The following is a 22,944-nucleotide window of genomic DNA, read 5'->3' on the forward strand; positions in this document are numbered from 1 at the left end:
AAACAAGAAAAATCTCAAATAAACAATCTAACAATGCACCTAAAGGAACTGGAAAAAGAAGAACAAACAAAACCCAAAATCAGTAGAAGAAAGGAAATAATAAAAATCAGAGAAGAAATAAAGGAAATAGAGACCAAAAAAATAGAAAAATTAATAAAACCAAGAGCTGGTTCTTTGAAAAGATCAACAAAATTGACAAACCTTTAGCTAGACTTACCAAGAAAAAAAGAGAGAAGGCACAAATAAGTAAAATCAGAAATGAAAGAGGAGAAATTACAACAGACACCTCAGAAATACAAAAGATTATAAGAGAATACTATGAAAAGCTATATGCCAACCAATTCGACAATCTGGAAGAAATGGATAAATTCTTAGAATCATACAACCTTCCAAAATTGGATCAAGAAGAAGTAGAGAATTTCAATAGACCAATCACCAGTAAGGAGATCGAAACAGTAATCAAAAACCTCCCCAAAAATAAAAGTGCAGGACCAGACGGCTTCCCTGGTGAATTCTACCAAACATTCAAAGAAGACTTAATACCTACCCTTCTCAAACTCTTCCAAAAAATTGAGGAGGGGGGGAAGCTCCCTAAGTCATTCTGCGAAGCTGACATTACCCTGATACCAAAACCAGACAAGGACAACACAAAAAAAAGAAAACTACAGGCCAATATCACTGATGAACATCGAGGCAAAAATCCTCAACAAAATACTAGCAAATCGCATACAACAATACGTTAAAAAGATTATACACCACGATCAAGTGGGATTTATTCCAGGGATGCAGGGATGGTTTAACATTGGCAAATCAATCAAGGTGATATACCACATTAATAAAATGAAGAATAAAAATCACATGATCATCTCAATAGATGCAGAGAAAGCATTTGACAAGATACAGCATCCATTTATGATAAAAACTCTGAATAAAATGGCTATAGAAGGAAAGTACCTCAACATAAATAAAGACCATATATGAGAAACCCACAGCTAATATCATCCTCAATGGTGAAACACTGAAAGCTATCCCTCTAAGAACAGGAACCAGACGAGGATGCCCACTCTCACCGCTCCTATTTAACATAGTACTAGAAGTCCTAGCCAGAGCAATCAGGCAAGAGAAAGAAATAAAAGGGATCCAAATTGGAAAGGAAGAAGTGAAACTGTCACTATTTGCAGATGACATGATTTTATATATAGAAAACCCTAAAGAATCCACCAGAAAACTTTTAGAAGTAATAAACGAATACGGTAAAGTTGCAGGATACAAAATCAACATACAAAAATCAGTTGCATTTCTATACACTAACAACAAAATAGCAGAAAGAGAAATTAAGAATACCATCCCATTTACAATTGCAACAAAAAGAATAAAATATCTAGGAATAAACTTAACCAAAGAGGTGAAAGAGCTGTACATGGAAAACTATGAAACATTGCTGAAAGAAATTGAAGAAGACACAAAGAAATGGAAAGATATTCCGTGCTCTTGGATTGGAAGAATTAACATAGTTAAGATGTCCATACTTCCTAAAGCCATCTATAGATTCAATGCAATCCCCATCAAAGTTCCAATAACATTTTTCACAGAAATAGAACAAAGAATCCTAAAATTTATATGGAACAACAAAAGACCCCGAATAGCTGAAGGAATCCTGAGAAAAAAGAACAAAGCTGGAGGTATCACACTCCCTGATTTCAAAATATACTACAAAGCTATAGTAACCAAAACAGCATGGTACTGGCACAAAAACAGACACACAGATCAATGGAATAGAATCGAAAGCCCAGAAATAAACCCACACATCTATGGATGTGTGGCTCCTTTGACAAAGGAGCCAAGAACATACAATGGAGAAAAGAAAGCCTCTTCAACAAATGGTGTTGGGAAAACTGGATAGCCATATGCAAAAAAATGAAAGTAGACCCTTACCTTACACCATACACAAAAATTAACTCCAAATGGATTAAAGACTTGAATGTAAGACCTGAAACTATGAAACTTCTAGAAGAAAACATAGGCAGTACACTCTTCAACATCGGTCTTAGCAACATATTTTCAAGCACCATGTCTGACCGGGCAAGAGAAACAAAAAAAATAAATAAACAAATGGGACTACATCAAACTAAAAATCTTCTGCACAGCAAAGGAAACCATCAACAAAACGAAAAGACAACCTAACAATTGGGAGAAGATATTTGCAAACCATACATCTGACAAGGGCTTAATCTCCAAAATATATAAAGAACTCATGCATCTCAACAACAAAAAAACTACCAACCCAATTAAAAAATGGGCAAAAGACCTGAACAGACATTTCTCCAAAGAAGATATACAGATGGCCAACAGGCACATGAAAAGATGTTCAAAATCATTAACTATCAGGGAAATGCAAATCAAAACTACAATGAGATATCACCTCTCGCCCACCAGAATGGCTATAATTAACAAGACAGGAAACAACATGTGTTGGAGAGGATGTGGAGAGAAGGGAACTCCCATACACTGCTGGTGGGAGTGCAAACTGGTGCAGCCACTATGGAAAACAGTATGGAGTTTCCTCAAAAAGTCAAGGATAGAACTACCATATGATCCAGCTATTCCACTGCTGGGTATTTATCCAAAGAACTTGAAAACACCAATGCATAAAGATATATGCACCCCTGTGTTCATTGCAGCGTTATTCACCATAGCTAAGACTTGGAAGCAACCTAAGTGCCCATCAGGGACAAATGGATAAAGAAGATGTGGTGTATATACACAATGGAATACTACTCAGCCATAAGAAACGATGAAATCCAGCCATTTGTGACAACATGGATGGACACTGAGGGTATTATGCAAAGTGAAATAAGTCAGAGGGAGAAGGTCAAATACCGTATGATTTCCTTCATTAAGTAGTAGATAATAACAACAATAAACAAACACATAGAGACAGAGATTGGATTGGTGGTTACCAGAGGGAACGGGGGGAGGGAGGAGGGCGAAAGGGATAATTTGGCACATGTGTGTGATGATGGGTTGTAATTAGTATTTGGGTGGTGAACATGATGTAATCTATGCAGAAATAGAAGTATAATGATGTACACCTGAAATTTATACAATGTTATAAACCAATGTTACTGCAATAAACAAAAAATAAAAAATAAATAAAGTGTAAAATCACAGGATCATCTCAAAAAATGCAGAAAAGCATTTGACCAAATTCTACAGCCTTTCATGATAAAAACTCTCAACAAACCAGGAAAGTACCTCGACACAATAAAGGCATACAGTAGTCCTCCCTTATCCATAGGGAATACCTTCCAATACCCCCAGTGGATGCCTGAAACCATGGATAGTACCGAACCCTGTATATACTATGTTTTTTCCTATACATACATACCTATGATACAGTTTAATTTATAAATTAGACACAGGAAGAGATTAATAATAATAACTAATAATAAAGTAGAACAATTATAACAATATAATAAAAGTTACGTGAATGTGGTGTTACGAATTGTTTATTTCTGGAATTTTCCATTTAATACAGTATTTTTGGGCTGCAATTGACTGTGGGTAACTGAAACCACAGAAAGCAAAACCACAGATAAGGGAGACTACTATAAATGAAAAGCCCACAGCTGACATCACAATCAATGGTGTAAGACTCAAAGCTTTTCCTCTAAGATCAGGAACGAGGCAAGGATGCCCACTCTTGCCACTTCTATTCAACATAGTACCAGAAGTCCTAGTCAGAGCAATTAGGAAAAAAAAAAGAAAAGAGACAAAAGGCATCAAAATCAGAAAAGCAGAAGTAAAATTGTCCCTGTTTGCAGAAGACAAAATCTTATATATAGAAAACCCTAGAGACTTCACCAAAAAATTGTTAGAATAAATGAATTCAGTAAAGTTGCAGAATACAAAATCAATATATAAAAATCAATTGTGTTTCTTTATGCTAACAATGAACTATCTGAAAAGAAAATTAGGAAAACAATATCATTTACAATCCACCAAAAAATAAAATACTTAAGAATAAACCTAAGTAAGAAGGTGAAAGACTTGTATACTGAAAACTACAAAACATTGATGAAAGAAATTAAAGAAGACACAAACAAATGGAAGACATCCGTGTTCATGGGATGGAAGATTTGACATCGTTAAAATGCCCATCCTACCCAAAGTGATCTACTGATTCAATGCAATCCTTATCAAAACCCCAAGGGCATTTTTTACAGAAATAGAAAAACACAATTTACAAGTCTTATGGAACCACAAATAGCCACATGAATAGTGAGAAAGAAGAACAAAGCTGGAGGCATCGCACTTCCTGATTTCAAAATATATTACAAAGCTGTAGTGTTCAAAACAGTATGGTACTGGCAAAAAGACAGATATATAGGCCAATGGAACAGAATAAAGATCCCAGAAATAAATCCATATATATACAGTCAACTGATCTTCAACAAAGTTGGTAAGAAAACACAATAGAGAAAGGATAGTCTGTTCATCTAATGGTCTTGGGGAAATTGGATATCCATATGTAAAAGAATGAAATTAGACCTTTATCTTACACCATACAAAAAAAGCAACTCAAAATGGATTAAAGACTTAAACATAAGGCCTGAAACTGTAAAATTATTGGAAGAAAATATAAGGGAAAAGCTTCATCACACTGATCTTGACAATGATTTCATGGATAAGACACTGAAAGCACAGGCAACTAAAACTACAGTAAACAAGTGGGACTACATCAAACTAAAAAGGCTCTGCACAGCAAAGGAAACAATCAACAGCACAAGCAATCTATGGAATAGGAGAAAATATTTACAAAGTATATATCTGACAAGGGATTAATCTCCAAAATATATAAGGAACTCCTACAACTCAGTAGAAAAAAACTCTGAAAACCCAATTAAAAAATGGGCAGAGGACCTGAATAGACATTTCTCCAAAGAAGATATACAGATGGCCAACAGGTACATGAAAAAACGTTCAACATCACTAATCATCAGGGAAATACAAATCCAAAGCACAATGAGATATCACCTCGCACCTATCTGGATGCCTATTACCAAAAAAACAAAAGACAACAAGTGTTAGCAAGTCCGAGGAGAAATTAGAACCCTTGTACACCGTTTATGGGAATGCAAAATGGCGCAGCTGCTGTGGAAAACAGTATGGAGGTTCATCAAAAAATTAAAAATAGAACTACCATATGACGCATGAATTCCACTTCTGGGTATTTATCCAAAAGATTTGAAATCAGAATCTCAAAGAGGTATTAGCACTCCCATGCTCATTGAAGCACCACTCACTTTTGCCAAGATGTGGGAACAACCTAAATGTCCATCAACAGACGAATGGATAAAGAAAATGTGGTATATACATGCAATGGAATACTATTCAGCCTTAATAAAGAAGGAAATTAAGCAATATGCAACAACATAGATGAACCTTGAGGACATTATGCTAAGTAAAGTAAACCAATCACAGAAAGATAAATACTGCATGATTCCACTTTTATGAGGTATTGAAAATAGTCAAATTCATAGAATCAAAGTATAGAATGGTGGTTGCCAGGAGCTGGGGGGGAGGGGGAAATGGGGAGTTATCACTCAATGGACATAAAGTTTCAGTTAAGCAAAATGAACAGGCTGTAGAGATCTGCTTTACAACATTGCACCCACAGTCAACAATAATGTATTGCACACTTTGAAATGTATTTAGAGGGTAGATCTCATGTTTACCACAATAAAATAAAATTTTAAAAAATTTGAGTGCATGCCTTGTGGTGCAGATAAGTTACTTGGAATCAGTTTGATCTTTTTCAAAGCTTGATTTTTTTTTTTTTTTTAAAGATTTTATTTATTTTTTTTATTTTTTTCCCCCCAAAGCCCCAGTAGATAGTTGTATGTCATAGCTGCACATCCTTCTAGTTGCTGTATGTGGGACTCGGCCTCAGGATGGACGGAGAAGTGGTGCCTCGATGCACACCCGGGATCCGAACCCGGGCCACCAGCATCGCAGTGCGCGCACTTAACCACCAAGCCACAGGGCCGGCCCTCAAAGCTTGATTTTTAAGTTTCATTAGTTAACATCATTGTCCCGGTACAGGACAGCCTTTAGTCAAAGGCTAATTTGGCTCTACTGCAGAGGTAATGCACTTCTGAGAACTCTGATGCCCCATTCATTGGGAAGACATTTGACTTCACGTGGTTAGAATATAAAGTATTCCCACCTCTCCGTGAACTCCAAGAATAATTGTGTCCACTTCTTTCTTGTGGTTCTTCCTCAGTGTCTATAGTTTCCTCGTGTGCATGCACAGATCAGCAATCAGTCAAAGACTTAGGAGGACCCATCTGCACAGCAACTGAACTCTTGACAACTCCACCCTCTTCGGTACTACGTCCTGAAAATTGTAGCTTCCTTGACCCCAACAAACTTTAAACTCTGTATCTCTACTCACCAACACTACTAGGCTCTGTTTGGCTTTAACCTCTGTGTGCTGCTAAGTGAACACTGTCTCCAGGCAGTGAACTATAGGGCTCACCTTCTTTCTTTCTCTGCTCTCAAGGATTTAAAATACAAATAAACACAGTACCCTGGTCATAAGTAAAGTAAGTTGGAAAACAATGAAATGACATATTTAAAATACTGAAAGAAAAATACTGTCAACCTGAAATTACACACTCAGCAAAATTATCTTCCAAAAATGAAGACAAACTAAAAACATTTTTAGACAAACAAAAGCTGAGAGAATTAGTTACCACAAAATCTATACTACAAGAAATGTTAAAGAAAATCTGTAGAACAGAAGAAATATAATACCAGATGGAAACTTGAATGTATACAAAGAAATAAAGACTGCCAGAAATGATAAATCAAAGCACATGAAACACAAAAATGACAGAACTATAAAGAAAAATAGACAAGTCCACAGTAATAGTTAAGAAATTTCAACACGACTTTCTCAGGAATTGATAGAACAAATAAAGACAAAATTAGTAAGGTATAGAAGATATGAACAACATAAACCAACTTGACCTAATTGACATTTATGGAACACTCCATGCAATAACCACAGAATACATATTTTTTTCAAGCATAAATAGAACATTCATCAAGATAGAGTATTTACTGTACCATAAAAGAGATCCCTATAAATTATAGATCATATTCTCTGACTACCACAGAATTAAATCAGAAATCAATAATGAAAAAATACCTGGATTATCTCCAAATGTTTGTAAACTAAATAACACAGATATAAATAAACATGGGTCCAAAAAAAATCACAATGGAAATTAGAAAATGTGAACTAAAAGTAAATGAATATAGAATATAATAAAAGTTGTGGGATGTAACTAAAACAATTATTTAGAGGAAAATTTGTAGCTTTAAATCCTTACTTTAGAAAAAAAGAGAAAGATCTAAAATCTATTATCCAAGCTTCTCCATTATGAAGCTATAGAAAGAGAAGCAAGGGGCTGGCCCTGTGGCATAGTGGTTAAGTTCACGCACTGTGCTTCCACACCCTGGGGTTCGCAGGCTCAGATTCTGGGGGCAGACCTATGCATTGCTCATCAAGCCTTGCTGTGGCGACATCCCACATATAAAATAGAGGAAGATAGGCATGGATGTTAGCTCAGGTCCAATCTTCCTCAACAACAACAAAAAAAAAAAATGAGAGAGAAGCAATATTAAACCTAATGTAAGTAAAATATGGTAATGATAGGAGCAGAAGTCAATAAAATAAAAAACAGAAAAATAGAGAAGATTAATGAAACAAAAAGCTGTTCTCTGAAGAGTAATAAAATTGCTAAAACTTTAGCTGAATTAGAAAAATAACCAAAGAAAAAGATAACTCAGATTACCACTATTAGGGACAAAATAAGAGAAATGGCTAAAGATAGTACAGTCATTAAAAGAAAAAGAGATTACTTTACAAATGTATGCCAATAATTTCAACCTAGATGAAATGAACAAGTTCCTTGAAAAACAGATTACAAAATTTACAAATTACAAAACAGACTCAAGAAGAAATAAAGCCAAATTGGTTGAGAACTTTTCTAAGAAAAATACAAATTTACGAAACAGGCTCCTGAAGTCAAATAGCCAGAAAGCCTTATATTTATTAATGAAAGTCAACTTCTAATTAAATATCCCTCCACAAAGAAAACTACACAATGCAAGAAGGCAAGAAAAGGAAAATCAAAAGGTATATAGATTGGTAACGAAGAAGTAAATCTTTCTTCCTTCACAAATAAGATGATCATCTCAGTAGAAAGTCATAAGAGTTCTACTGAAAGCTACTAAGTGAAATGAGCAATATAGCAGGACCCAAGTCAAGATACAACAGTCAATGGTATTTCTCTATAAGAGCAATAAATGAACGAAAAATAAAATGATACCATTTACAATACCATCCAAAAGCAAGAAATACTTAGGAATAAATTTAGCAAAATAACTGAAAGAAGTGTAACTGAAAATTACTAAATATTGGTGAGAAAAATCCAGGGAGACTGAACTAAATAGATATTTGTTAATAGATTGGAAAACTAAATATTTAGATTCAGTTTTTCACAAATTGATAAATAGATTTGATGCAATCCCAATCAGAACCACAGCAAGACTTTTTGTAGAAATTGCTACGATGCTTTAGAAATGTATATGACAGAGCAAAAGACTTAAAAGAGTCAAAATAATTTTTTAAAATTACAAAATTGGAGCAATTAAACTGCCCGATATCAAGACATATTATAAAGCTGTGGTACATAGGCATATATAGATAGACCAAGGAAACTGATAGAGAATCCAAAAACAAACCCATGTGTCCATGGCCCTTTGATTATTACAAAAGTGCCAAGATAATTCAGAGGTAAAGAATAGTTTTTATAAAAATGGTGCTAGAACAACTAGATTTCAATATTTTTTAAAACATAATATGACCCATACTTTACAACATACACAAAAACTAACTTGAAATAGATCATAGACCTAACCATAAAAACTAAACTGTAAAATTTTTAAAGAAAATCTTTGTGATCTTGGGATACGTTTCTTTAACAGAACACAAGGAGGCATGAACTGTAAAAGGAAAAAGTTGACAAAATATACTTCATCAAAATTAAAAACGTCTGCTTGCCAAGAACTGTGAAGGATCTGACAATTTACCCAACTTGTAAACTAATGAGTTAGCCTGCCATAGTTTCATGGATGCTGTCACCGAAGACTCTTGGGTCAGAGCTTTATTACTCAGGGCACAGCAAGTAGCATGACCATTAGCATATTTCCATCAATTCTCTTGGCCCCTAAATCCCACAGAGGTGAGGCAGATGGGCCCAAGTGGATGCCTGAACATGCAGTGAGTTGCATTATAGAGGAGGAACCCTGAGCTTAGGGAACTCAAATCTTTTATGATGTGCTGTATGGGTGGCTGCCCTTTCCTCCAGAAGGAGATATCTTTATTATACCGGACAGTCAGTATGCCTACCCTTTGCTCTGGAGGGAGACAACATCTCTTTCCTCCAAGGCTGCTTGCTATATAAACATCCATTAAAAGATAGTCCAGAGAAAAGTTCAGTTAGTAACTTACTCACAACATATGAAGAAACATGAGAAACCTCTGAAGAATTGTCTCTCAAAACTGTTCTTCCAAAGACACTGTTATGTACATGAAAAAGAAAGGCACAGACAAGAAAATATCTACAACAATGAATATATAAATAACTTCTACTAATTGATAAAAGATACAAAAAAAAACCCAATTTGAAAATAGGCAGAAGATTTAAATAGATATTTCACAAAAGATACCTGAATGGCCATTAAGTATATCAAAAGATGTTCAACAACATTCTTAGTCATCATAGAAATGCAAATTAAAACCATAATTTGATTAAAACCACATTAGAATGGCTAAAATTGATAAAACTAGTATTACCAAATGTTGACAACAATGTGGAACAACTAAAACACTCATATATTGCTGATGGGGGTGTATAATAGTATAACCATTTTGTAAACCTGTTTGGCAATTTCCAATAACATTAAAAATACACCTGCCCCATGACCCAGCAATTCTATTGTTAGGTATATAGTTAAGAGAAATGACACGTCCAATAAAAAACCTATATAAGAGTAAGGCTTATATAAGAATATGAGTAATTATCATACTAGCCCAAATCTGGAAACATCCCAAATGTCCATTGATTCACAAATGAGTAAACTACGATATATTCACACACTACTTGACAATTAAAAAATAATAATAACAGTACTGCCAATATACACAAGAACATGGATGAACTGCAGAACTATTATGTTGAGCAGAAGAAACCTGATACAAAAGAGCACATACTGTGTGATTCCAATTTTATCAAACTCGAGAAAAGACAGAATTAATGTATAGTGATAAAAAGGAGATCAATCGTTGCTTCAGAGTTCAGGACAAAGTTTGATTTCAAAGAGCTCAGAGGATCTTTTTAGAGTAATTGAAACATTCTGTGTCTTGATCATAGTGGTGGTTACCCAGTGGTATACATTTGTCAAAACTCATTAAACTGCACACTTAAAATATGTGTATTTTATTGCATATAAGTTATGCCTATATAGAGTTTATTGAGGATATAGTCCGGTTACATAAAAGATGACTTGAAATAAAAAACTCACAGGTAAAGACATTGTGAATGAAAAATGTGGTATTGGATTTGAATACGGTGAAACATAGATTTAAATATAATCACCTATTATCTATACAGAGTAGAATGCAGTTTTCACAATAAATGTTGAAAAGGTACCAGCAATTATAAGACAGTTCAGTAAGGTAGTTGGACACAAAATTAATATTTAAATCTTAATTGCTTTGCAACTTACAGTTTTAAAATGTAATGGTGAATATTTCATTCAAAGTAACAACTCAAACAGAAACACTTGGGAATACACTTGAATGGAAATATAAAGGACATACCTGAAAAATCTTTTGCAATTCTGCTGTGGAACACAAGATATAGTTGAATAAAATAAGACTGTTTTGATTGACTGTTGCTGCACAACAAACCACCCCAAAAGTAAGTGGCTTAAAATATTTATTCATTTGTAGATTTGCTGGGGTTTAACTGGCCTGGGAGGAGCTTGGCTGGGCAGCTCTGCTTCTCCCTATAATTCTGCAGGCTGTCTGAGGTGCTGCTTCTCCAGGTTGCGGCAGCTGGGATGGATCTGCTCTACACATCTCTCGTTCTCCTGCTAGGACCCTAAGTAAAGATGGATAATATTCTCCTAATGGCTGTGGCAAAAGCTCAAGAAGGCAGGCCCATGACTCAAGAGCATTTAGAATTCTTCTTCTGTTCCTTCTGCTAATATATGATGGGCCAAAACAACTCCACACATCCATGGCCAAAATCAATAGGCAGAAAAAAATTACTCTTCCTACGGAGGAGGAGAAGGGGCTACAAAGTGACATGGAAAGGTTGTATTATGGACTGAATTTGTGTCCCCCCAAAATTCATATGTTGAAGCCCTAAGCTCCAAATGTAATGATATTAGAATGTGGGGCCTTTGTGAGGTAATTAGATTTAGATGTGGTCATGAGGGTGGAGCCCCCTCATGGAATTCCTCAAAGGAATTTATGGCTTTATAAGAAGAAGAGACACCAGAGCTTCCTCTCTCCACCATGTGAGGATACAGTAAAAGGGTAAACATCTACAAGCCAGGAAGCAAGCCATTACCAAGAGCCAAATTTACTAGCACCTTGGACTTTCCAGCCTCCAGAACTGTGAGAAATAAATGTCTGTTGTTTAATCCAATCAGTCTTTAGTATTTTGTTATAGTAACCTAAGCTGGCTAAGACAAGTTGTCATATAGGGATAGGCAAAGAATTGAGCCCATAATACAATCTACCAAAAAGAAATACCTGGATTTTGGACAGAAAGAATCAGTAATTATGGTGAATTTTAAACATTTACACAAATTCTTTGACACAAACTAATTCTTTGACTTCTCCCATAAAGAAAAGCCTATGATTCCTCCACTTGAACCTGGGAGGCCTTTGTCAATAAGTAGAATGTGCCAGGAGAGATGCTACATGACTTCTGAGGCTTTATTAATAAAGGCTGTGCTTTTAAAAAATGCCTCAGTACTTCAGAATGATTATTATTGTGCTAAAAATTTTGTTAATTTGCATAATGTGTTAGTACACATGTTTTGGTTAGAGTGACTAAAATGTACCAATAATTAACACCTATAATTGTGCTTACCTTTACATTTTAAAGATTGTTTTACATAAAATCCATAAACAAATTCAAAAATAGACAGACTTTTAGCTCTGCTTGCAGCACTCAGCTTTTAAACCATATGAATCACAATAATTAAGAATAAAAATAAAACAATTGTATAGACCAATTTTTCCTGATTATTCTACAAAGAAGTTGTGAGGGGCAGGCTAGTGCCTACACTGTTGGTATAAGGCAAAGCTAGGGGTAAAGGAAGTTTCGAAGGCCAAGTCCAGGCCGACTGAGTGAGGTACGCAGAGCTAAGTTCACTAAATCACAAGTACTGGAGGCGGAGTCAGTGCGCTACCGTGGAACTGAAGTCCTATCCTAGGCTAAAGCTGTCCCAGAGTCCCTCATCCTCACCGCCTTAGGAAAGAACTACATTGAGGTCCTGAAGTGCAGGCAGTCCGCTCACACTGAAAAGCTGAATTCACAACACCACCAGTCAGCTGGCCAAGGCATATGTGAGAGCAAATGAGGGGAATATTGCTAAATGGTGTTTGTATGTTGTACAGAGTCAGGGCAGCGGAGCATCCAAAACCAAACTAATGGAGAGAACACATAAGCACAGCTTGACGTAAAACTGCTTAGCAACAGAATGTGAGGTGGCTGGGTAAAAGTTGACAACAGCAATTAAATTTGCAGGAATCAGAGAAAATGTATTGGTTTTTTAGCAGAATCAAGGCATGCTGTCCATGAAATGGAGATCAGTAATACATAAGTGTTGAGTGCAAAGACTACAGCTTTCCAGAACAGCACAAACTTTCTATGTCTGCTGGTTCCTCTAAAACAAAACATGAACATATATCTCCCTTCTGTTTTCTCTCTGTTCTAGCTCTTCTTCCAATTTGAAATAAGTTCTTCACTCACGCTACCACCACAAGGACTTCCTCTACTTCAATATCTGGTCCAAATCTCCTTGATTGAGCTCTGCTCAATGTAATCAATCTCTCATATGCTTTAACGTTTTCTACCAATTAGCAACCATTTTGATTTTGCTTTGCAAGTATGCCTAAAGGTTATTAATGTGTGAGCTCTATAATTTTAACTAGACTATAAACTCCTAGAGGCAAGTATCCAAATTTTTTCCAGCTTTATTGAGATATAATTGACAGAACATTGTGTAAGTTTGAGGTGTAAATTGTGTTGATTTGATACACTTACATATTGCAATATGATTACCACTATAGCATCAGCTAACACCTCCATCACATCACATAATTACTATTTCTTTTTTGTGGTGAGAACATTTAAGATCTACTGTCTTAGCAATTTTTAAGTATACAATACAGTACTGTCAACTATCATCACAATGCTGCGCACTAGATCCCCAGAACTTATTCATCTTCTAACTGGTGGTTTGTACTCTTTGACCAACATCTCTAATTTCCCTACCCCAGAGCCCCTGATAACCACCATTATACTATCTGTTTCTATGAGGTCAGCTTTTTTATATTCCATAGATAAGTAATATCATACAATACAATATCTATGTCTGACATTTCATTTAGCATGATGCTTTCAAGGTCCATCCATGTATTTGCAAATGGCAGGATTTCCTTCTTTCTCATAGGTGAATAATATTCCCGTGTGTGTGTGTGTATTTATATTTGTACATATATATATATCACGTCTTCTTTATCCATTCACCCATTGACAGATACTTAGGTTATTTCTGTATGTTGGTTATTGAGTGAATAATGCTGCAATAAACATGGGAGTGCAGATATCTTTACGGTACCTTGTTTTCATCTCCTTTGGATATATACCCAGAAATAGATTGCTGGATCATATTGAAGTTCTACTTTTAATTTTTTTAAGGAACCTCCATACTGTTTTCCATAGTGGCAGAACCAATTTACATTTCCACTAACAATGCTCAAGGGTTCCCTTTGCTCCACATCCTTGCAACACTTGTTATCTCTTGTATTTTTGATGCTAGCCATTCTAACAAATGTGAGGTAATATTTCATTGTGGTTTTGATTTGTATTTCCCTGAGGATTAGTGATGTTGAGCATCTTTTCACATGTCTATTGGCCGGTTGTATGTCTTCTTTGGGAAAAAAATTAGCAAATTAAATTAAATAGCACATTAAAGGATCATACACCATAATCAAGTGGGATTTATCCTTGGGATGAAAGGTTAGTTCAATATAAACAACCCAATAAATGTGATACACCACATTAATAGAATGAAAGGTAAAAATCATATGATCAGCTCAATAGATACAGAAAAAGCATTTGAGAAAATACAACATCCTTTCATGATAAAACCCTCAACAAATTGGGTATAGCAGGAACATGCCTCAATATAATAAAGGCCATATATTAACACATATTCAATGGTAGTTAACACATATTCAATGGCAAAGGTTGAAAGCTTCTCCTCTAAGATGAGGAAGACAAGGGTGGCCACTCTCACCACTCTTCTTCAGTGAAGTACTGGAAGTCTTAGCCAGAGCAATCAGGTAAGGTAAAAAAATAAAAATCATTCAAATCAGAAAGGAAGAAGTAAATTTGTCTTTATTTGCAGAAGATATGCTCTTATACATAGAAATCCTAAAGACTCAACCAAAAAACTGTTAGAACCAGTCAATGAATTCAGTCAAGTTGCAGGATATAAAATCAATATACAGAAATCAGTTGTGCTTCTATATACTAACAACAAAATATCTGAAAAAGAAATAAAGAACTGAATGAAAAAGGACTCAAACAGTTTATTATAAGCGGAACTGGGGAACCAGATGGACAAGACAGGGAGAGGGAAAATGAGGTAGAAATAATATTGGAAGTAATGTCCAGGAATTTTCCTAAACTAATGAAATATTTAAACATACAAATTCAAGAACCTCAGGAAAATCCAAGCAGGATAAAGAAAACCACACATTAGACACATTATAGTGAGACTGCTAAAAACAAAAATGAAGAGAATCTCATCAAAGCAGCCAGAGAAAAAGATCCATTACGTTACAGCCATAGAAATAAAGCTGACAGATAATTTTTCGAAAGAAACGATAGAAGCAGAAGACAAGTGGATGACTTCTTTAAAGTGCTGAAAGAAAAAAACTAACAACTTACAATTTTATACTCAGCAAAATTATCATTCAAAATGAAAGTGAAATAAAGATGCTTATAGAAAAACAAAAGCTGAAATAATTGTCAGCATGCCCACAGTACAGGAAATAATAAAATAAATAATTCAGGCTGAAATAAACTGATACCAGATGGAAGCACAGAACTGCAGAAAGGAAAGAAGAGTATCTGAAAAGGAACATATGTCAGTAATTACAAAAGAATATTATCCGTTTAAATTAGGAATAACATCAATGTCTTCTAGAGCTTATAACAAATGTAGAAGTGGAATACATGTTGGTAATAGCACAAGGGCAGGAGATTGGTAAATGCAGTTAAACTATTAAAAGTTTTCTGAATCATTCATAAAATGAATAATTATTCATTCATAAAATTATACATAAAATGAGTAATGAATGGTTATTCATAAAATGGTAAAATTAATATGACATGGTCTGAAATAAGTTCAAGGATCACTTATAATGGGCAACATAACCACTTAAAGATTAATACAAAGGGTATATGTAAAAAGTTAGAAGAGATGAAATGGAATAATTTTTTAAATACTTAATACAACAAAAAGGCAGAAAAGAAGAAAATTGGAACAAAAATAGAAAAGAAACAAGCTGGTCGACTTAAATCCAACTATACCAGTAATTAAATTGAATGTAATAGGGATGAAATATTAAAATTAAAAGAAGATAGGATTAGAGTCAAGATGGCGGCGTAGGCAGACTCTGAACTCACCTCCTCCCGTGGACACAGCCAATTTACAACTACTCATGGAAAAATTACCCCTGAGACAGAACTGAAAACTGGATGAGAGGAACTCCTGCGACAACGGACAATCCTAACTGAGGTGGAAGAGGCAGAGACTCCCTTCTGGAGAGGAGAAACGCCGCCTTCACAAGCCGCCAGCTTCACGGCCGCGGGGAGCAGCTCACAGGTACGCAGCCTCCCTGGAGGCACGGGGCCCTGAGCCGGGGAGCGCCCCCGCTGTGGGCATTTCGTGGACCCAGCACAATCGACACCAGTGGCAGAATATCTGACTTTGCCTGCTACTAAAGCATTGGGTAGCACCCCCAGAAAACCCGGTTCACAAAGAAACTAAAACTGGCTCTTAAAGGGCCTGCGCACAAACTCACCCGTTCCAGAAAGCATCCTAAAATCACCAGAAAGAAAGGTGCACAGTGCTTCGGTGACAAGAGACTCACCTAATAGGCCCTGAGTGCATCTCGGTGAGGGGTGAGACCTCTCCAGGGACTGGGACATTGGCGGCGGCCATTGTTGTGGCCTGGTGTGAGCGTGCTGACACAGACGCCTTTGGAGTTTTCCCTGAGACCTGCTAGCCCAGGGTCTGCTCCACCCGCTAGAGCACCGATTTAATCCAGCTCAGCCAGGGCAGGCAGCCCACCCTAGAGACTGGCCCCACCCAACAACAAGCCCTCAGGAAACGTGTGGGCCTGCATAGATTGGTGACTGGATTCTCTGCAGCCTGGCAACTGACCTGACTTGAGCGGGGCAGGGTGTGCACAAGGAGCGGGTGGAGAGTGTGGGGCAGTGGCAGAGTGTGTGGGGCTCCCGCCGTGGAGAGACTGGGTCCGCTTGGGGAGGTCGGGGCGCTCACACGGGGCAAGACTGTGTTGACTGTGTGTGTGGACCTGTGGGCAACAGGGCTTGTCAGCTGCAGAAGACTTGTGCTTCTCAAAGACCCACATAGGAGGTTTGCCCCACCTTCCAAAGCCTGAAACAATTGGGTGCTCCTGTGCCTGAGGCCAGCCCCACCCAGCTGCAATCCTCAGAGAGCTGACAAGAGACCTAATAGGCTAGAGGTTTACAGCAATTCTAAGGCCCTGAGCCTAACAACCTGCCACACTGGGGGCCTACTCACTTAAAAGAAATACTGCAACACAAATGTGGTATTAGAACTTACAGCCAACTGTGCTGGGGCTCCCCACACCTGATAAAGAGACTGAAGGGCCCACAACAACTACAAGCAGCTGAGCATTACAACAGCTGACCAGGAGCATAACTCAGCCTCCCTGGGTGCCTATACGGAGAGCTAACTGGCCACAATAGAAGGACACACGTAGCCCACATAGGGGCCACCCCTGGAACATTGAGAACTGAGGGAAGCACACTGGAAGCCTCCTAAGGCATCACTTACATAAGGTCACCTATCCAAGAGCAGGAGACGTAGCTGACCTACCTAATACGTAGACACAAGCACAGGGAAAGAGGCAAAATGAGGAGGCAAAAGAATACGTTCCAAGTAAGGGAACAGGACAAAACCCCAGAAAAGGAACTAAGTGAAACAGAAATGAGCAACCTACCTGACAGAGAGTTCAAACTAAGAGTGTTAAGGATGCTCACTGATCTGGGGAGAAGAATAGATGAACTCAGTGAGAATGTCAACAAAGAAATGGAAGATATAAAAAAGAACCAATCAGAAATGAAGAATACAATACTGGAAATGAAAAACTCATTAGAGGGACTCAAAAGCAGAGTAGAGGATACAGAAGAACGGAAGAGTGAGCTGGAAGAAAGACTAGAAGAAATTACCCAAGCTGAACAGGTAAAAGAGAAAAGAATTAAAAAGAGTGAGGACAGTCTAAGGGACCTCTGGGACAACATCAAGCGCACTAACATCCGTGTTATAGGTGTCCCGGAAGGAGAAGAGCGAGACAAGGGGGCAGAGAATCTATTTCAAGAAATAATAGATGAAAACTTCCCTAACCTAAGGAAGGAAACAGACATCCAGGTACAGGAGGCACAGAGAGCCCCAAACAAGATAAACCCAAAGAGGCGCACACCAAGACACATCATAATCAAAATGTCCAGAATTAAAGATAAAGAGAGAATCCTAAAAGCCGCAAGAGAATGTCAAGTTACATACAAAGGAAACCCCATAAGGCTATCAGCTGACTTCTCAGCAGAAACCTTACAGGCTAGAAGAGAATGGCACGATATATTTAAAGTGCTAAAAGGAAAAAACTTACAGCCAAGAATACTCTACCCAGCAAGGTTATCGTTCAAAATGGAAGGAGAGATCAAAATTTTCCCAGATAAGCAAAATTTAAAGGAGTTTGTCACCAAGAAACCAGTGTTACAAGAAATGTTAAAGGGACTGATTTAAGGGGAAAAGAGAAGACCACAAATAGGAAAAATTATCTATTTCCACGATTAGAACGTAATGGATACAAATGCACAAAAAAGAGGTTGAATATGATATCCAAAACATAAAAGGAGGGAGGAGGGTAGTTAAAGAGTACAGCTTTCAGACAGAGGTCAAACTAAAGTGACCATCAATTCTGTATAGAAGAAGTAAGGAACAGAAAAGGACTACTAAAACACTGAGGAAAAAAAAAAAAAAAGTTAAAAAATGGCAGTAAGTACATACTTAACAATAGCTACTTTAAACGTCAATGGACTAAATGCCCCAATTAAAAGGCATAGGGTGGCTGACTGGATAAAACAACAAGACCCATATATATGCTGCATACAAGAGACACACTTCAGACCTAAAGACACTCACAAACTGAAAGTGAAGGGATGGAAAAAGCTACTCCACGCAAACGGCAATGAAAAGAAAGCTGGGGTAGCAGTACTCATATCAGACAAAATAGACTTTAAAACAAAAACTGTAAAAAGAGACAAAGAAGGGCATTACATAATGATCAAGGTAACAATCCAACAAGAGGATATAACACTTGTAAATATCTACGCACCCAATGTAGGTGCACCTAAATATATAAAGCAATTATTAACAGACATAAAAACAGAAATAGACAGTAACACAATAATAGTAGGGGACTTCAACACTCCACTTACACCAACGGATAGATCATCCAAACAGAAGATCAATAAGGAAACATTGGCCTTAAACGACACCTTAGAACAGATGGACCTAGTAGATATATACAGAGCATTCCATCCAAAAACCGAAGAATACACGTTCTTTTCAAATGCACGTGGAACATTCTCCAGGATTGATCACATATTAGGCCACAAAACAAGTCTCCATAAATTTAAGAAGATTGAAATAATACCAAGCATCTTTTCTGACCACAACGGTATGAAACTAGAAATCAACTATAGGAAGAAAATCAGAAAAGCCACAAATACATGGAGATTAAACAAAATGCTACTGAACAACGACTGGGTTAACGAAGAAATCAAAGAAGAAATCAAAAAATACCTGGAGACAAATGAAAATGAAAATACGACATGCCAGAATTTATGGGATACAGCAAAAGCGGTTCTAAGAGGGAAGTTTATAGCGATACAGGCCTATCTCAACAAACAAGAAAAATCTCAAATAAACAATCTAAAAATGCACCTAAAGGAACTGGAAAAAGAAGAACAAACAAAGCCCAAAATCAGTAGAAGAAGGGAAATCATAAAAATCAGAGCAGAAATAAATGAAATAGAGACCAAAAAAACAATAGAAAAAATTAATAAAACCAAGAGCTGGTTCCTTGAAAAGATCAACAAAATAGACAAACCTTTAGCTAGACTCACCAAGAAAAAAAGAGAGAAGGCACAAATAAGTAAAATCAGAAATGAAAGAGGAGAGGTTACAACAGACACCTCAGAAATACAAAAGATTATAAGAGAATACTATGAAAAACTATATGCCAACCAATTCGACAATCTGGAAGAAATGGATAAATTCTTAGAATCATACAACCTTCCAAAACTGGATCAAGAAGAAGTAGAGAATTTGAATAGACCAATCACCAGTAAGGAGATCGAAACAGTAATCAAAAACCTCCCCAAAAATAAAAGTCCAGGACCAGACGGCTTCCCTGGTGAATTCTACCAAACATTCAAAGAAGACTTAATACCTATCCTTCTCAAACTCTTCCAAAAAATTGAGGAGGGGCGGAAGCTCCCTAACTCATTCTACGAAGCTGACATTACCCTGATACCAAAACCAGACAAGGACAACACAAAAAAAGAAAACTACAGGCCAATATCACTGATGAACATCGATGCGAAAATCCTCAACAAAATACTAGCAAATCGCATACAACAATACGCTAAAAAGATTATACACCATGATCAAGTGGGATTTATTCCCGGTATGCAGGGATGGTTTAACATTCGCAAAGCAATCAACGTAATACACCACATTAATAAAATGAAGAACAAAAATCACATGATCATCTCAATAGATGTAGAGAAAGCATTTGACAAGATCCAGCATCCATTTATGATAAAAACTCTGAATAAAATGGGTATAGAAGGAAAGTACCTCAACATAATAAAGACCATATATGAGAAACCCACAGCTAATATCATCCTCAATGGTGAAAAACTGAAAGCTATCCCTCTAAGAACAGGAACCAGACAAGGATGCCCACTGTCACCACTCCTATTTAACATAGTATTGGAAGTCCTCGCCAGAGCAATCAGGCAAGAGAAAGAAATAAAAGGGATCCAAATTGGAAAGGAAGAAGTGAAACTGTCACTATTTGCAGATGACATGATTTTATATATAGGAAACCCTAAGGAATCCACCAGAAAACTTTTAGAAGTAATAAACGAATATGGTAAAGTTGCAGGATACAAAATCAACATACAAAAATCAGTTGCATTTCTGTACACTAACAACGAAGTAGCAGAAGGCGAAATTAAGAATACCATCCCATTTACAATTGCAACAAAAAGAATAAAATACCTAGGAATAAACTTAACCAAAGAGGTGAAAGATCTGTACACCGAAAACTATAAAACATTTCTGAAAGAAATTGAAGAAGACACAAAGAAATGGAAAGATATTCCATGCTCTTGGATTGGAAGAATTAACATAGTTAAGATGTCCATACTTCCTAAAGCCATCTATAGATTCAATGCAATCCCTATCAAAGTTCCAACAACATTTTTCACAGAAATAGAACAAAGAATCCTAAAATTCATATGGAACAACAAAAGACCCGAATAGCTAAAGGAATCCTGAGAAAAAGAACAAAGCTGGAGGTATCACACTCCTGATTTCAAAATATACTACAAAGCTATAGTCACCAAAACAGCATGGTACTGGCACAAAAACAGACACACAGATCAATGGAATAGAATCGAAAGCCCAGAAATAAACCCACACATCTATGGACAGCTAATCTTTGACAAAGGAGCCAAGAACATACAATGGGGAAAAGAAAGTCTCTTCAACAAATGGTGTTGGGAAAACTGGATAGCCATATGCAAAAAAATGAAAGTAGATCCTTACCTTACACCATACACAAAAATTAACTCCAAATGGATTAAAGACTTGAATGTAAGACCTGAAACTGTGAAAGTTCTAGAAGAAAACATAGGCAGTACGCTCTTCGACATCAGTCTTAGCAACATCTTTTCAAACACCACATCTGACCGGGCAAGAGAAACAATAGAAAAAATAAACAAATGGGACTACATCAAACTAAAAAGCTTCTGCACAGCAAAGGAAACCATCAACAAAACGAAAAGACAACCTAACAATTGGGAGAAGATATTTGCAAACCATACATCTGATAAGGGCTTAATCTCCAAAATATATAAAGAACTCATGCATCTCAACAACAAAAGAACTACCAACCCAATTAAAAAATGGGCAAAAGACCTGAACAGACATTTCTCCAAAGAAGATATACAGATGGCCAACAGACACATGAAAAGATGTTCAAAATCACTAACTATCAGGGAAATGCAAATCAAAACTACAATGAGATATCACCTCACGCCCGTCAGAATGGCTATAATTAACAAGACAGGAAACAACATGTGTTGGAGAGGATGTGGAGAGAAGGGAACTCTCATACACTGCTGGTGGGAGTGCAAACTGGTGCAGCCACTATGGAAAACAGTATGGAGATTCCTCAAAAAATCAACGATAGAACTACCATATGATCCAGCTATTCCACTGTTGGGTATTTATCCAAAGAACTTGAAAACACCAATTTGCAAAGGTACATGCACCCCTGTGTTCATTGCAGCCTTATTCACAATAGCCAAGACTTGGAAGCAACCTAAGTGCCCATCAAGGGACGAATGGATAAAGAAGCTGTGGTATATATACACAATGGAATACTACTCAGCCATAAGAAACGATGAAATCCAGCCATTTGTGACAACATGGATGGACATTGAGGGTATTATGCAAAGTGAAATAAGTCAGAGGGAGAAGGCCAAATACCGTATGATTTCCTTCATTAAGTAGTAGATAATAACAACAATAAACAAACACATAGGGACAGAGATTGGATTGGTGGTTACCAGAGGGGAAGGGGGGAGGGAGGAGGGTGAAAGGGATAATTCGGTACGTGTGTGTGGTGATGGGTTGTAATTAGTATTTGGGTGGTGAACATGATGTAGTCCATGCAGAAATAGAAGTACAATGATGTACACCTGAAATTTTTGCAATGTTATAAACCAATGTTACTGCAATAAACCAAAAAATTAAAATGAAAAAAAAAAAAAAAAAGAAGATAGTGAGCGGCCGGCCCGGTGGCGCAAGCGGTTAAGTGCACGCACTCTGCTGTGGCAGACCGGGGTTTGCCGGTTCAGATATTGGGCACGCACTGACGCACCACTTGGAAAGCCATGCTGTGGCAGCATCCTGTATAAAGTGGAG

Source organism: Ceratotherium simum, chromosome 1 (genome assembly GCF_057802395.1).
Source record: "Ceratotherium simum simum isolate JZ-2026a chromosome 1, ASM5780239v1, whole genome shotgun sequence".
Lineage (NCBI taxonomy): Eukaryota > Metazoa > Chordata > Mammalia > Perissodactyla > Rhinocerotidae > Ceratotherium > Ceratotherium simum.